This window comes from Perca fluviatilis, chromosome 12, assembly GCF_010015445.1.
Source record: "Perca fluviatilis chromosome 12, GENO_Pfluv_1.0, whole genome shotgun sequence".
NCBI classification, from domain to species: Eukaryota; Metazoa; Chordata; class Actinopteri; order Perciformes; family Percidae; genus Perca; species Perca fluviatilis.
The window spans coordinates 1,444,431-1,462,500 of NC_053123.1; positions in this window are offsets into that span (position 1 = coordinate 1,444,431).

Sequence of the window (18,070 nt, forward strand, 5' to 3'; positions counted from 1 at the left end):
CAGCTGACTCTAAATGGATGGTGTACGGGTCTGTGTCAAAAAGGATTACAGTGTAGTGGAGGAGTGATGCAGAGAGGCTATGAGACTCTAGGTGCAATTGTGCGGGACAAAGGGGTTGAGAAGGTTGGTTTAAGAATGTAATTTGTCACAGACTATCTGGTTAAAACTGTAATCTGTAACATGATATGGCAAAATGGGATGCAGCTTTACTTATCCCCTCAGGTTCATCTATTTTAGGGGGAAATTCCCTGCAGCACACACAGTTGCTAGCTTATTGGTGCAGCACCAAACACTCACTCTAGCTTTCATAGGTTGAAATTGTATGATGAATTGTAAACAATAAAACGAATGATGGCTATATTCCAGGGATTCTCAAACTTTATATTCAAAGGTCAAAGGTCCGGAACAATTGGTGATAAGCAATTTACTTTTTTAAACCTTGCTATAACTTACAAGCAATTTAGTTTGTTAATTTAATTGAAGTTTAAGGCAGTCATAGAAAAATTACATTCAAGCCTAGTGGAAAAAATGTCCCAGGAACTCTAACTTCAAAAGCAACATACATTCAAGTGTCAGAAATTTTCAAAATACATTCCAAACTAGTGGAAAAGAAATGGCACTGTCTGCCCCGAAATGGTTGCATTTGAACCTAAGCAGCTCCAACATTTATGATAACATTTACAGGTGTACAGTATAGTTTTAGAAGACATATTAACAAAAAGAGAACAATCTTTATTGATTGATTTTCATGCCTAAAAAAGTAAATGTTACAAACTAAATAAGCAAACTGTTTTTGTTTTCATGGCTGAAAAAACTGATTGAACAAACGGACCTTAAAAACAACATGCACAGTAATATAAAGGCTACTCGGAGAGAGGCTTCAGTAGTACTCTCTTGCTGTGTCACAGATCTCACAAAAAACTTGTTGTTCTCACCTCTGTATTCTAAGGATAGTGCTTTGTGTCTTAGTGGCGTTTAACATTTCTACTCTTCACAACTCCAAAGGTGTTTGCGAATCAAACACAACGGCTTCATGCTGGATTGGGTCAAAATTAACTCAGGGGCTGTTCGTTATTTATATAAAGAGCCACCGCAGGAGTTTTGGGACCTTTAGTAAAAGTAGACTTGACCCTCCCTTCATCAGTAAAAACAATTCTATGACCCACACAAATGATTGCGAAAAGAGGCATAACCCTCCCCATCAATTTATGGACGCCTTCTGTACTGGTTAGCACTTGGTAAAGATGTTCAGATGCCACTTATTTTTTACAGCTATGACATACATGATTTAACCTTTGCATTCTCATCTGACGCATCCCACTCCTCTGTTCTTGTGTGGGGGCCATTTCAGTAGATTTACTCACTAACGTTGTTGTGGAAACACAATAAGCATGGAAACTAAATGCACACTTCCTGCATTACTGCATTACTTCAAATACTAAGTAACTCATCTAGTAAACTAGTATTCACATGAAATAAAACAATAAAACATTGAGCCCATTCACCAAAGCACTCTGGGTAACAAATTCAACACACAAGCTGGTTGCTAGGGACTCGTCACTAGGCTTCCTCAGTAATTGTATTTTTTACATAGACTGTAACAGTCTATGATAATTTAGCACATAGCTAAAGCTGCCGAAGCTGAACATTATATTCCAAAACATATATATGCAGATTTTAAATTACATTATAACAATTTAATAATTCATCCTTATGAAATCCAATTGCGGCACAGCTGTCTTGGAACACAATAGACAGACGGTGGCAGGATACCCCAACACTTAAATTCAACTAACATGTAAGGACCCCCTTGAAAACGAGATGCTACATCTCAAGGGGTTATTCCTAATAAAATGAATTTCCAATAATAGTGAACAATGAGTGTTCAACCTACAGTCTGTTGAGATGCCTCTCCAAACGCAAAAAGATCCGTATTTTGCTGTAATCCAATGACACAAAAAAAGTAATCCACAACGATCAGTAGATCCACAAAAAGGTAAATGATACGGTGTATCCAGCAAGTCCTACGCACGTCACATTCACCAGCCAGCTCCAAACAGGTGAACGAGGCCTCTCCACTTCGCCGTTGAAAACAAAGTGGAATAAAATGTATACAAGTCCAAATCTGCACAAACGCGCAATCAATTAGTAAGCTGACATCAAATGTATATACATGGCCTAAATGCCATGATGCCTAAATGCAAGATTTGCAAACATAGTGCAAGAGTAATTTTCATTTTTTACGTCCTGCTGCTCCCATCGTCAGCCAGGTAGGTTAATATTTTTTTTTACTAAAGCAGCATATGAAATCAGATGTTTTACCTACCACCATTTAGTTGTTTTGTGTTATTTAAGATATTTATAAAATATCTGGTCATACCAGACATAATTATTCCACTAATTCTTTTTAAACAATGCAATTACCCGTTTCAGCCACCAGGGGAGCAGTGCTCCCTCTGCCTCCCAGCAAACATGGGTCAGACTCATCTGGTAGCGGGGGCCGAGACTGAGAGCTACATGGATAAATATGCACCAAACAAGCCATTTTGAAATGTTTCATGAATACAAAAGTTCTGTGAACCCCCATCCTAGACTATAACATTTTGGGTGACCCTCCCCTCAACAAAGAATAAAAAGACATGACCCTCCCCTATTTTTCTCTGGTGGTCCATTCCATAAATACCGAATGGTCCCTCATATTTTTCGGTCCACTAGTCTTTGAAAATTCTTTACATATTTGGAAAGTAACATCACTGCAACGTAGCCTTTGCTGACAGAATACGCCGAAGTCTCACTTTCTTGTGCCCGCAAGACAGATGTGAACGCCAGTTAGCTGACCCTGAACTCGCCATGAAAGTTTGGTTTCGCTAATATTGGACGCCAGCCGACCTATAACTTGGTAATATTAAACGTATAGCGTAGCCTGTTAGCCGACAGTTAACTCGGTAATATTGAACGTGAACGGCAGTTAGCCTACCTGAACATCAATGGCTCGTGGCTGTCAACGTTGTCATGACAACAGTGTCAAACAGGCAGACAATCATTTTTATCCCGCTACATGAAGGATCACTAGCCCTAACGTTTCAAATCGACTACTGAATTCTATAAGACTAACAATGCATTGATTACTATAAAACCACTTCAATAAATTGTATTCTTGCATTCCTACGAGGTGTGGGCTGGGTCCAGATTGACTTGCCATCCGGTCCGGATCCGAACCGATTGTTGAGATCAAAATCTACCTTGTTATCTTTAACAAACACACCAAACTGTATAGTCTTCGCTGTCAGGGGTGCTATCTCAATTTTAGATTAGAATAGATTCAACTTTATTGACAATGCACGCCACAGGTACATAGCAACAAAATGTAGTTTGCGTCTAACCAGAAGTTCTTTAAGCAGTGATTAAAGAACATATGCTACAGTATATACAGAGTGCAAGGGATGAAATTATGTATACATATATAGATATGTGTCTATATGAGTGTATATTAATAAAGGTATGTACAGGGTATGACTATGGTAATATAGAATAAACAACTATACAGTATGTACAGTGGTGCAAATTGTATCGGCAATATGTGCAGCAATTATACAATAAAGTAATGTCCTTGGTCTGTAGCCAGCTCTGGAAATCTCTCCAGAAAGATTGCACCAGATCAAAATGGAGCCAGCTTTGCTTTTGACTAGACAGTGTGATGGTAGGTCCTTACAGAACAAGGAAGCCATAGCAGGACCAGAGAGGTAGCAGGGAATTTCATAATTTCATAATTTCTCCAGTTGTCATTGGATTGATTAAAGTTCAGGCGAGGGTTGTGGCAATCCAAATGAAAGATCAGATAGCTATTAGCCTGTCGCTAGACAGTTTTTTTTCTCTACCTCTCAGAAACAATCACACACACACACACCACACACACACACACACACACACATGCAGAGTTTAATACAAGAGCAGTCCCCCTCTTGTATATTTGACAATATTCTGTGGTATCACTGCGATTTGGCCGTATATGTACCATCACACAGCATTACATATGTATGAGGATAGAGTTTTCCAATCACTTTCGTGTGTCTTTTGAATTACTTGTGTTATCACTGTGGATTACAACTACGCTCCTCTTACTTCAGTGTGGAATCAATTCAATCCTCCCGTGCTCAAGATATTACCTGCCTGTTGTAAGCGGGTGTCAGTGTGCCTGGGGTTCTCTGAATTTACTGTATGCGTGTGTCATGTTTCAAGCACCGCATCTGGCTGAGCTGCTGGGTGAGATGAAATGCAAATTTTGCAAGATAACCCAGCCTGCCGGGTACAAAATTAACACCACCCACCAGCCAAATGCTGGTAAAATATGCAAGTGGCTGGTAGATTTGCTTCACTCAGCAGCCCCCCAAAAAACAATGGTAATCTCTTGAGTGGCTGTTAAAATTTTAACATTTACTAGCCATTTGGCTGGTGGATAAAAAGTTAATTTTGCACCCTGATATATGTGTACACCTACAGAGGGCTTACATGCAGAACCAGAATACCCAAATTATTTTTTCATGAATTAATTTTGGTGTAGAACAAGAGGGTAGAATAGCCTGTAAATCCTGCCGTACTGCATAAACAAGGGTTTTGATTGATAATTATATACTACTACTCATTTCATGTGAATGTTTATTGGCACGGACAATTATCAGCATCAGCTGTCTATTGATATGTCATACGCTGCATTTTATGATCTCTGTCAGGGGAGCAGAAGTGTTCATGACAACTATATTTACTATATGTTATATATATATATATATATATAATAGCCTATGACCTACATAAAACACTACAAATGTTTGTATGAAAGTAATTATACAAATATAAATGCCAGGCATATATTATAGGCTATCTGCGTGGATCGGTCCTTTATCCGAATAAGCTTAACATCTACCACCTTCCACCCACCGGAATGAATTATTTTCTCCTTTTTAGAGACCCGCATGGATGTTTACCTGGCCCTCGTCTGTCCCTGCAGGCTCCGTTGCTTTTTAAATGATGTATTGTATTGATGTATAAGTGTTTTCAATAACAAATTACTTTAATGATTAGAGATGCTGCCTGTATCGCTGGATATTTAAGCAGCAAAACTTAATTGTAGTTATAAACTGGACAGAGTGAACATAACTAGAACTTTAGATTCTGAAATAATCCTAATGAAGTTAAGTTTCTCGAGCGTCTCTCAGACAAATGAATCTGTCTTGTCAACAGCAGCTCTGTTCACCTTTCGGAGAATGTTAATAATATTTTCCTCGACTGTGTATTATTTCACCCAACCGGTTAATCACAATAATAATTTGTATGATCTGACCGGCCCGATCCGTAACGTGAGATTAACCACGGAGCCGTGGATAATATCGTTCTCTCTCCTCCTCTCGCTCTGGCACGCCTCTTTGTTTACATGCGGCGGGTGAAAAGTCTTCCGCTAGCGTACATCAGTGTATCCTTGATGATCCTTGAACCTCCTCGATGCTCGATTCTCACTCCTCGATGTGCATTTTAGGAATTGGGACGTCCTTTAACATGGCGCGCTGAGAACGATTTCCGGGTCAGAAGCCAGAGGATCGAGGAGTCGAGTAGGTACACATTTAGGAAATGGGAAAGTCCCCCCGTCTCTGGGTGTTTCCTCCCTCTTTGTGTTTAATCAACCATTTAATCAAATTGCCGGGTCAAAAAGCAGAACCAGCCGGAGGAAGCAGAGTAGCTTCACTGGCTGAACTTTAAGAGTCACTTCACCGGCTCCGTCACACATCACTGACATGTGGAGAGAAAAGGGGACTCTGATTACAGCTTCAGTTGTACTGATCTCTCCTCATAACTCAAACGGCTGCTCGGATTCGCAGCAGCCAGACACAGACAGACAGACAGACGCAGGCACACACGCACGCACACACACAAACACACACACACACACACAAACTATACTGCACACACATTTGAAATAAAAACATGGATTACTTTCAATGGACAATCGTAGAGTGAGTATACTTTTTAACTTTTTTCCCATTGCGTGGAAGGTGTGACAGTTTTGGGGTCAAGTTGAATTTATTTATGGATAAGTAATATGAATATAGTTCTGGTTATCTGAGAAAGAAAAACTTCATTCACATCAATTCATACATGTTCTGTCCTTTGTCCTCAGCTGGTTCACAGTGCTTCTTTCTAGATACTTCCTCCAGCTCCTCCCATGGCATCTTAAAGGTCCCATGACATGGTGCTCTTTGGATGCGTTTCTATAGGCCTTAGTGGTCCCCTAATACTGTATCTGAAGTCTCTTTTATATAGGTCTTAGTGGTCCCCTAATACTGTATCTGAAGTCTCTTTTATATAGGCCTTAGTGGTCCCCTAATACTGTATCTGAAGTCTCTTTTATATAGACCTTAGTGGTCCCCTAATACTGTATCTGAAGTCTCTTTTATATAGACCTTAGTGGTCCCCTAATACTGTATCTGAAGTCTCTTTTATATAGACCTTAGTGGTCCCCTAATACTGTATCTGAAGTCTCTTTCCCAAAATTCAGCCTTGGTGCAGAATTACAGCCACTAGAGCCAGTCCCACAATGAGCTTTCCTTAGGATGTGCCATTTCTGTGTCTGTAGCTATTGAGGAGGAGAGAGGGGGGGGGCAAGGTGGAGGGCGGGGGTGTGGCTTTGACCAACTGCCACTTTGCTCGTTTGAAAGCCATGATTTCTCTCTCTCATGGGTGGGCCAAATTCTCTGGGTGGGCAAACCAGAGAAAGGGGAGGTAACCTTGCTCCTTATGACCTCATAAGGAGAAGATTCCAGATCGGCCCATCTGAGCTTTCATTTTCTCAAAGGCAGAGCAGGATACCCAGTGCTCGGTTTACACCTATCGCCATTTCTAGCCAATGGAGCACCATAGGCAGGCTGGGGGAACTCATATTAATGTTAAAAAAACTCTTAAAGTGACATTTTCATGCCATGGCACCTTTAAATGGGGTATCCAATCCCCCCCATTTGGATTCTTGGTCTGCCCTGGAGTCTCCTCCCAGTTGGACTTGCCTGGATCTTGATTGGACATCCTTGGATTAGGGTGTCCAGGAGGCATCCGGCAAAAGAGATCAAAACACGCAACTGCACATTACTGGTAGATAATTTTTTTAGCTTGAATGCTGTATTTCTGTCACTCTGAAATTCCACCAGGCACTTGACTGCCAGACTCACTGAAAGGCTTGCGTGTAAAATAGACCTGCGGCGTGTTTTTAGTGGAGAGCTTCTTCTCGCACGCTTTACTTAAGTAAAAGTACTAATAACACACTGTAAAAACACTGTTACAAGTAAAAGTACTGCATTGAAAATGTTACTTAAAGCTCTAGTGCGTATTTTCTGTCGCCCCCATGAGGGATTCTAAGCAATGACAACAAAACTGTCGATGCGTCCACATGATACAAGCCTTCCGCGATTAGGTCGGATATCCGTTGCCTTGGGCTTCCTTTGTGTTGGCATTTCAAACTAAAACTATAAACGTACACACGTTCCACCAAAACAAGTTCCTTACCAAGGCTATTTTGGAGTGACATAGCTGCTTTTCCCAGTGCTTAGCACTGCCCAAGACCATGGTGATTGGTTTAAAGAAATGCCAATAAACCAGAGCACGTTTTTTTCCCATCCCAGAAAGCCGTGTGGACTAGCCAGGCCCTCCTCCACAGCGCTGTGGAGGAAGGTCTGGCAAGCAAGACTACTTCTTCCCCATCTGCAAACTGACACAGCGTGCATTTTAGGTCACAGGTGAGTACGGGCAAAAAAATGTTTTCATTTCATCTGCATGATCCACAACTTGAAACAGCATGAAGGAGAGGCCTTTCCACAGCCATGTCTGATGATGTAATGTAATGTTTCTCTTATTCACTCCCAAGCGTGATAATCTCATTGGTGACAAACTGTCTCAAATGACAACAGCAGTAACAGAGATCCATGAAACATTTCCAATCATTTCGGTGTTTAAGGGTTGGATTTTCACGGATTACCCTTCGCAGGGCTACATGTACCCAGCCATGTCAAAGCAGATACTTTGATTTTATGCTCTGTGGTTGAAGAATGAAATCCACTTTAGCCAACGAGGTTGACACACATGGTGTTTGTGCAGTGAAACTCATGGCATTTCATGGTCCATCAAATACAACACTGTCATCAACACATTGGTCCCATGAACAAACAAGATGCATCCCAAAATGATATGTGCAATAGCAATCGAACTTAACAACTAAACAATGCACCTAACGTCTGAATTCAACACTGTTGCTATGATGCTTGCGGCTCTTTCTGACAGAACTTATCAGCTTATTAGCTGTCATGCCGTAGAGAAAGTCAATTTTTTATAAAGAGCTATAGTCCTTCCTTTGTAAAACTTCTGCACACACAGCAAGAGTAGATAAATGTTTGGGTGCACAGGGTTGAATTGTCAATGTAAAAATGATCATATTAACACGACCAGATAGCAATATGCAATTTCTGGCAGAGAATGTGTCACAGTGTGATATTTAAAAGAAGTATTTATGCTCATTTGTAAATTAGTGGCAAGCACGTACAGCTGTTTTTAATTTTAAAGGTAGGTGGGTTCCTTTTACAAGGCCTCAGGTTTTGTTTTTTTATAATGCTATCTGTGCGTTTTTTATGTTATTGTAGATTCATTGTTTTTTTACATGCACAAATAAAGACATAAGAAATAAAGACATTGTCGGACTCACAATGGGCACGTTAAAAAAGGATTAAAATCAAAGGATCAAAAACTATATAGACTGTCAAATTAGTGCAGTTAGACAGTATGATGGGTGTGTTTACAGTATTACTGAATGGACACAGATACAGTGGCACAACCACACTTAAAAAATAAAGCACTTAAAGGTGCTCTAAGTGATGTTGGGTGATGTCACTTCTTGTTGACGTTCGAAGTATTGTCTAACAAAACGAGGCTAGCTCGCCCCTCCCTCCTCCTCACCCTGTCCCCTCTCCCTCCCTTCCATGTTCTAACCCCCCAACCCCCACCCCCAAATCTTTCTTGACGGTTATTAGCTGGAACACGGTTTGTTATGTTTGGTGGTGCAGGTTGGCCCAGTTTGTTTGTGTTGCCGTTTGTGGAGCCTGGGTTGTCTACAGAGACCGCATTTTTTTTTTACAGTGTGTTCAGGGGACAGACAGCTAGCAGATAGTGAGGAGATGTTTTTTTTTTACAGTGTGTTCAGGGGACAGGCAGCTAGCGGATAGTGAGATGTTTGCTGTATGTGACAAAAAATGTTGTAGCCTAAAAAACACGTGACATTGTTTAGAGCACCTTTAATTCAAAGCTGAAATAAAAACTCAAAAGATCAAAATCGTGGCAGCCAAACCAGAGATGTTGTCGTTTTTATTCAATGGATCCTTATTTCTTGTCAAAACCTGGCGCCTACGTCAACCACATTGCAACTCAACCACTGACAGTTTGGTTGGAGATCCAGGTGTGTTATGCTAGTAGTGGCTAACGTAGACTCATGCAGAGATATGGAGCAGGCTTTAGTGGTGCAATTAGCTCACTTCTTTCTAACTCCACTCCAGATTTCATTTTAATTTCTAAACTTCGCCATCTACAAGTGACATCACCTGAGCCAATTTATCAGATTCCATAGCTCTCTCTAATTGGCAATTCTTTAAACCAATCACAATCGTCTTGGGCGGCGCTAAGCACCCGACGGAGCCACGGAGCCTCTGCAGAATAGCCTCGGGAAGGAACTTGTTTTGGTGGAACGTGTACGTTCAAAAGTTGTTTTAGTCGTGCAACAGAAAACTCAGATTGGACAGATAATCTAGCTAGCTGTCTGGATTTACCCTGCAGAGATCTGAGGAGCAGTTAACCGTACTGCGCTACAAAGGCAAAACGTCGTAACATCATGTTTGGGCAAAAATTAGTTAATGTCACTTATTTGAGACCTCCTTTATCATGTGAATAAATATCGTGAGTCAACTTGATTGTTTTAACGAGAAAATAAAGGGCTATGACAACCGTAACATCCAAAACCATACGAGAAACCACAGCAGAACGCCGTAACAGCTGTTACGGCTCTTTGCCTTTGTTCTGGCCACGCTGAAGTTGAGTTAAGGTGTTCAGACTTTGTTTAGCCAGGCATCAAGAGAGATGTTACTGTACTCTGGCCTCGTCATACTGCCAAAGTTTGCCGCTTTTAATTGTCACCAAACCACGTAACATACACACGACATATCTTTCAAATAAAGTGGTGATGATTCCTATTCTGTCAGTGTCAGTGACAGCCCGGAGCTAGCTAACTTTATCACGTAGCGCTAACGGTGATGCTGACACACCTCCTCACTTGGCGGAGCCTCACATCAGACGCCGAAAACGAATCATTAAATACACAGGCATACTTCCTTTCCATGCAATCCGATTTAATCCATGGAAGATATAATCCATAGCAAAGCACGTCATTTGCTGTATCCACAACAATCCATACGTGTTTGAGCCATATTTCCTTCTTGCAGTTGTTCATGTCAAATCTTACACAAATCCATAAAAGCACTAAGCTAGTTATTGCTAACATCCGTACAACGTATACTAACCTAAATGTTATCTCAGAATTAAAAAGTAGTAATCCAAGTCGAGTTCGTTGACTGTGCATCTTGAGCAGTTTGGTGACCCTTAACCCTTAACCAGGGGCGGTTCTAGGATCAGACTTTTAGGGGGACTCAGCCCTTAATGAGAATATGACACAGATACAGTGCCTTGCAAAAGTGTTAAACATTATATATTTATTGTTAAACAATAAATATACCTTTGTATTCAATTATAATTATAATATTAAATTATCTTTATTGAGAAAATATTTCTTGTATTTATTCATACTGTATACTGTACTGCAAAGTAACTTATCTGTCATAACACAGTTGAACAGTATGACAAATAAGTTACTTTGTAGTACAGTATACAGCATGAATAAATACAAGAAATAGTCTTGCCACACTATCCTGATCATTATAGCAGTAAATAGGAACAAACAAATGTCTTCTATATAATTTAATACAAATACCATGATGACTAGACCTTGGTTAGGTGTTCTTATAATGGATGTAAGTATGGTGAACAGCAAGCAAATATTGATTATATGTCAGTTACTGTCTTTTGCCTTTGCATGACTCCTTGTTTTTGGCACATGATACAAAGGCAGAGTACATTAACTGCCAAACAAGGGTCAAAGGTCAATTTTGAACTCAAGATTTTTAGCATACAAACATTTCTTCATTATAACAACTAGTTGTCAAATTTGGGGAGTTCTACCTATAATACTTTTGTCTGGACAAAACAGAAACTTTAAAGTCATTTTTCTCAGTTTCACACTCTCGCGAGTTAAGGTCTTTTGCCTTTGCAGGGCAGCGTAGTCCTCATAAATCCACTGGAGTTTAAAATGCCAACACAAAGAATGAGGAAGGTGACGGACATCTGGCTGGAAATGAGGGACATCTGACGGAATTTCTGGCTGCACCGGAGCAATCCCCGAAGTGAAACGTCGTCGATATAGACTTCATAAGTAGTAGTACTTCCCAACACCGGTTAACATACTTTAATGGTTAAAATTGGTGGAGTTTCCCTTTAACTTCCAATTCTCAATGACACAATGACTTTGTGTTATTTACATAAGTATACAGAAATTTTCATTTACAATACGACTAAGGCAAGGTTGAACCTGTGAACAGCTAGTTCCAGGTATCTCTGCTGTTTTGGTCAGGCCTCATAGGACTTTAAGTATATGGAAAACATAACCAGAAAATAAAAAGAATAAATATGTACAATATGTTGTCATGTCTCTCATGTTGGGCCTGTGCTCTTCAAAGTCACTATTTAGCATTTAGATGATTGAACTGAATCATGAAAACACTGGCTGTTGCCAAGTGTAAACACATCTGTCAACCGCTAACCAGGGAGGGTAGGACGACATGTTAATGCAACGTGACAAGCATGGTTCAAAGCCTGCGATTGCATTAGTGCCTCAACCCCAATGTTGATTGGCACTGGTCAGCTGTGTCAGACCGCATGAATTAAACAGAAGAGGGCAAACAAAGAAGGCTCCAATATCACGGTCACATTTCAAAATTATAAGCACCTAGCAGCGAGGTATGACTTGTTTAAACGAATATGTGTAATGTGCTGCCGGAAAAAAACAAAATGGGGATGGAACAGATGCAAATACTTCCTGCTGACTTCAAAAAGCATCAAAGCTCCATGAAGTATTAGGAATAAACACTGGCGAAGGAACGCCAGAGAGAGAGGAGTAGGGAGAGACATTTAACAGAAAGCAAAGCCAAGAAGCTGTCCTACAGTTTGAGTCAGAATATAGAAGTTAACCAGCACTGACACCTATCTGGAACACAGTGAGTGTTGGTATTACACATGCATGCACTAAACAAAAATGCAAGCATGCACCATGACACATAAAATCTGTATGTCGTTTACTGCCCCCCCTACAGTTCTCAACGAAACCCATTATTCACTCAAACGTCCTGCAGTCGTGGTTGTGTCGGTCAAATCAACAATGATGGCAGAAGAAAAAAACATTTGTTTTATCACAGAGAGGGAAGGAGGATGGAAACACTGGTACTGCAGTGGGGGAAAGAAGCCAAACTGACACAATACACACACATACACACAGAAAGGATTTAGTTCATGAGCCAATAAATCACAATACTGTGTTGGTAATCAATACCAACTGTCCCTTAAAATACAATTGGCCCGCTAATAAAGCTTTACCGTGGCCTCGCCTGCTGTTAGAGTCAAAGCTTGAACTGTGTGGAAATTTAGAAATAGTCCCAGGATCTCTTCATGAAGTCAAAGCATGATAGTACGTTAATATCATTTATTAACAGATAAATTACTGTAGTACCAGAAAAAGAAAAGAGGCCCAGATACAGTCAAGTTATTTCTAAAGATAGCAAAGTAGGTTAGCAAAATTCAGTCACTCACCGGTGCGCCCAAATCATTTTTAGAATTCAAAATGTTTACATTTGACTTTGATGTGGAGTGAAATGCTCACACTGTATACATGTGTATGAACACAAAAAAACTGCAACATCAAATGTTGAGTCTAAAGGAGAAATGTGTTTTGAATGCAAGTTGGACACAGAACACAAGCAGACCTGAACACAAGTTCCATAAACTATATTAAAATATGTGAAATATTGTTATTATGGCTGTCAAACGATTCATTTTTTTAATTGCGGAATTTTTTATCACGATTAAAATTCTATTATTTAGCATTTCAGAACTGTTTTTAAATACTTACTAACAATGGAAAGCAATTCTTACCAGGGTATCTTGATTGGGAATCAAATGAATGCAACGAAAGTGACTTTATGAACTTGATTTTAAGATTTGGTCTGCAGTTAGTTGCCACCCATTTCGCAAGAGTTGTAGTAATTTTTTGGGATTTGGTTTCATCCACAGGTCGGCAGCTAGCACTCTCCAAAGTAGTGCTTTGCCTGAGCCCGCTAGCATCAACCTGAGTCACATTAACTGTACTATGCTTAGCTCATAGGTGGTAGCTCATGCTTGACGTGCTTCTGTGATATTTTAATTCGTCTTTACACAATGTGCCTATGGCTTTCGACTTGTCTACTGAGCCGTCCGGGAGTTTTGGAAAATAAAAAGCACCATTCAGAATTGTGTTGCTGCTGTCTTTCTCCATCATGCCTGCAGCCTGCAGCAGGAGGTGTTATGAGGAAGTATGGCGAAGTGCGGAAAAGGGTCAAAATAGTAGCCTGTTAGGCACGACGTGAAGCCGAGTGAAGTGAAAATAAATTACAGTTACCTATGAGAGGGCTCACCTCCCTAAATACCGCCTATATTAGGCAGCACACTTATAATATTACAATAGGCCAAAGGCTTGGTGTCACAAAGCAGTAAAACCACAAACACACACATTCACAAGACCGCTGCCGGACGAGCCCCCAAATATGTTAGGGCCACGACAAACTAATTTGGCTCAACTTTGTGACCAGCAACATATTAAAGCTATAATGATTAACTATGGACACCTGGGGAGGTCACCTGGTAGAGCATGTGCCCATGTACAGAGGCTCAGTCCTCAACGCAGTGGCCGCAGGTTCGATTCTGACCTGCGGCCCTTTGCTGCATGCCATTCCCCCTTTCTCTCCCTCTTCAAAACTCAGCTGTCCTGTCAATAATAAAGGCCTAAAAATGCCAAAAAAGAAATCTTTATAATACGTAACTATTTATTATTAATGAATGTCTGTTACATTCAAGCCATTGCCAAATGTACAAAGCTAAGTAGGACCATCAGCTTAGCTTTCTCAGTATGGCTATATTCAGAAAATTTGTCCGGTGACTTTCTCGCACAGAAACTCGAGTGAAGATAATGACCTCTTCTGAAGAGTCGATCATGTTTTTTTGAATCCTCCATGTCCTCCTTGGCTACTAGCAACTATGTGGTGAATGATCACGGAAGGCTTGTATCATGTGGATGTGTCAACAGTGTTGTTGTAATAACTTAGAATTCCTCATGGGGGCAACATATGTACTATATCTATAAAAGGACACCACACCTGATATATTTAAGTGAAATGTTTATGTACCAATCTGAATGACAAAGAATAAGGTTGTGAAGTTTTTCTTTGTAATGCATTGTTTTTAATTCTGTTTCCTGTTCAACCGGAAGTGCACATGTAAGAAGCGGGAAATTGACGAAAGGAAACAAGGTAATAGTCAATGGTACCTGTAGAAAATGAGAGGACGGAGATGGCAAGATAAAAGGAATCTAGCTCCAGTTGAGAGTGGCTACGAGGTATGTGTAGTGCATTTGTTTGTGGAAAATTTGAGTTTCATGGATTTTGATAACTTTACAATGCTGTCAGTGATGTGTTGAACGAGAGTTAACGCATTATCACGTTTTCTGTCTGCAGAGAGCAAGGACGTTTAATAAAAGAGATATTAGACCATCAGTCAAGGCTGACCATTTTTTGTCGACTGGAAGCTACACCAAAGAAATGCCAAAGGTCTAGCAAAAAGAACACAATAATGGAAGCCTGAGCCAACCCACAAAGGGCTGAAGTACCTGTACTTAGCATAAGTATTTTAGGGACAGACCGATTATCGGCCCTGGACGATTATTGGGCCGTTTTTTGGCAGTTTGCAGATTATCAGCGTTTTATTTGTCTGATAACAGATAAAGTTAATGAATTAAAAAGTGCTCTACTTTGGCTCGGCCTCAGCTCTGTGTCTGTCCCTCTGCTTCGGTTTCACTCACTACTGAGTCTGACTTAATGTCCCGCCCACAACACTATTTGACAATGCAAATCCACCTGGTCGTGCGGCGCTTCTGTCGCGCAGCGCTCCACTTTATTCCTATGGGTGACGTCAAGCGACTTTAACGCGCCCGCAAAGCATCCCGGGAAGGCGGCGCTGCATTTGAAAAAAAAAAGCTGGCTGATGCCCATCTTTATGCAAATGATTCCGTTGAACGCGACGCAACTATCCAAAGTAGAGGAAGTAGATGAAAATCTTTCAAACTGACCTTTGTCGATCTGAAATGAAGACAGATTCAGCAACTGTATGGCCTTTTTCTCACTTAAAATGTTTTCAGAAACACGTTTCATGAATTATTTTCGAGATCGTATTTTCAACGAGCTGCCATGATGGCCGTTTTGAAATCCGAGAGACCCACGTGACGCGTTCGTCCAATCAGCTGCCGGTCAAGGGTGTGGAGCATCAACCATGGATGTATGACGTCGCGAGACCACACTTCAGTCGTGTAGCAAAAATGGATTTGCACTGTGACTGTATTTTCCGGGGTATTATGTTCAAAGTTTCTAATTTATTAAATAATTGCTTAAAGCATTTAACGAAAGTTTGTGGGGCAGCCAGGTAGTTCAGTTGGAAGAGAGGGCGCCCATATATAGAGGTTTACTCCTTGACGCAGCGGGCCACGGGCTAGACTCCGACTTGTGGCCCTTTGCTGCATGTCATCTCCCCTTTCATGTCTTCAGCTGTTCGGTAAAATAAATGCCTAAAATACCCAAAATATTATCTAAATAAAATAAATAAGTTTTGTGTTGGAGTTTGTAACATTCCAAAATCTTAATTTTTACTTAAAGATTTTAATTTTCACTGTAAATGCATATCAGTCACAAATATGGGTTATCGGTTTCATTAACTATTAATAATCGTTATCGGTCAATCCCTAAAGTATTTCCATTTTCTGCCCCTAGTCATTATTATCCATTCCATTCATCAATGGTTAACATCATGGTCAACACCTACGATTCTAAGACTCATTATTAGCTGACTCATCATAAGCAAAGCAAGTAAGCAACCTTTGTCCCTATAGTACTTTTCCAAAGGTTAGGTGTTAAGTTAAGTTAACTTCTGTTATGATTTGACACTATAAATAAAACTGAATTGACTTAAAGTGCTTCACAGAAGGGATAAATAAAGAAAAGAGTATACAAGCAGGCGTTTCTTCCCCCCAGACGTGATTACTTTTTTGCAGGAGGTTGTACCAAAGTCAAGGAACAGCAAAAACAATATGAATTAATATCAGATTATATCCTCCGAGATTCAGAGATATTGCACAAACCCATAAGTTATTGTATGCACTATTACGACAACATCTAGTTTTTAAAGAAAATTGTACTTTCAAGGACAAAGTGAAAATATGGAATCAATTCACATAATAAATTACAGTCACTGTTTAGGAGGTTGATACGTTTACTCTTCCCGATTCACATCCCACTAACCCCTTTTTTTCTGCTCACAGCACAGTGTCTGGCAGCATTTTAAGTCAAGACCTTGTTCAGCTTTATTGAATAGGCTGTCTCATAAGGGGCCTGCCCTGCCTTAGCGCTGAGCTTTAGGATATTAAAACCACATAATGCAAGGGCCGCTTTGGGGGAGTAACCCGTCACATACCCTTGTCTGGTTCTGTTTATGTCCGTTTGCTTCAACGCTGTACATGTTCCCTGGTGTGTCTTTACCCTCGCCAGCCTGCGACCCATTAAAAAATTCATTTAGGTAATGCAGAACAGCTTTAATAGATTAAATGAATTTAATAATCGTCGTGCCCTGCCAAAATCTCAGCACAACAGGTTCATCTTTCAAAGCAGAAGCCTTTGAAACCTGAGGAAAAAAGTTGGCCATTAATTTCATTGAGTTTTGGAGCCGTTCCTACCCAAACTCATCAATTAAACATGTAGTTTCGGAGGGTTACAGCATTGTGGTATACGCCTTCTTCTTAAAATAAAAAAGGCACTCTTTTAATACAGACCAGGAAGCGATATATACTGTATTACTTAGCTGATTTATCTAATACACTCTGTAGCACTCTGTGAAATATAACAGCTGCATACAAATGTAGATGCTGCATGCAGCCATAACTGCAATACTTTACTTGGTGTACAGTTTGAAATTAACATTAATATGACACTATCAGTATTATTGTATACAATGCACCAGACCCAATAAGCTGTGGAATCGGGAAGTTTGTGCTGTCGCTCAATGATTAAAACATCTCTTATTCAAATCCTGTTTCAATCAATAATGGAGTGTTAAGCCTATCTTCTGTGACTCTCAGAGCCTCTTACATTTAATTGCCAAAAGCTCTCTTGGATGAGAGAGTCATGGGTCTAGACGCTAAGCCTTAAAATCACACTTGGTCACAGGCTGTGAGAAAACGCCACTGGTCCCCTTACCCAAGTGTGCACCCAACAGGCCTTAGCAGCGTGTGCATTAGCATGGCGACCAAAGGTGAGAAAATCACACCTCAGACACAGTCACACTGCGTCGCATTAATACTGTATGCAAAACCAACACGTTTTCCTTCTTCTCAAACCAAGAAAACACCAAGCCTAGGTGAGAATGGGTTTGTCCATTGGACGTCAAGTAAGTAAGTAAGTAAGTAAGTAAGTAAGTAAACTTTATTTATATAGCACCTTTCACAGACAAGAGGGGTCACAAAGTGCTTCACAGAAAGAACAAATAAAAGTCAAGAGGCTGAAGTGTGAAAATCACTATATTAGTTAGTTTGAGACAA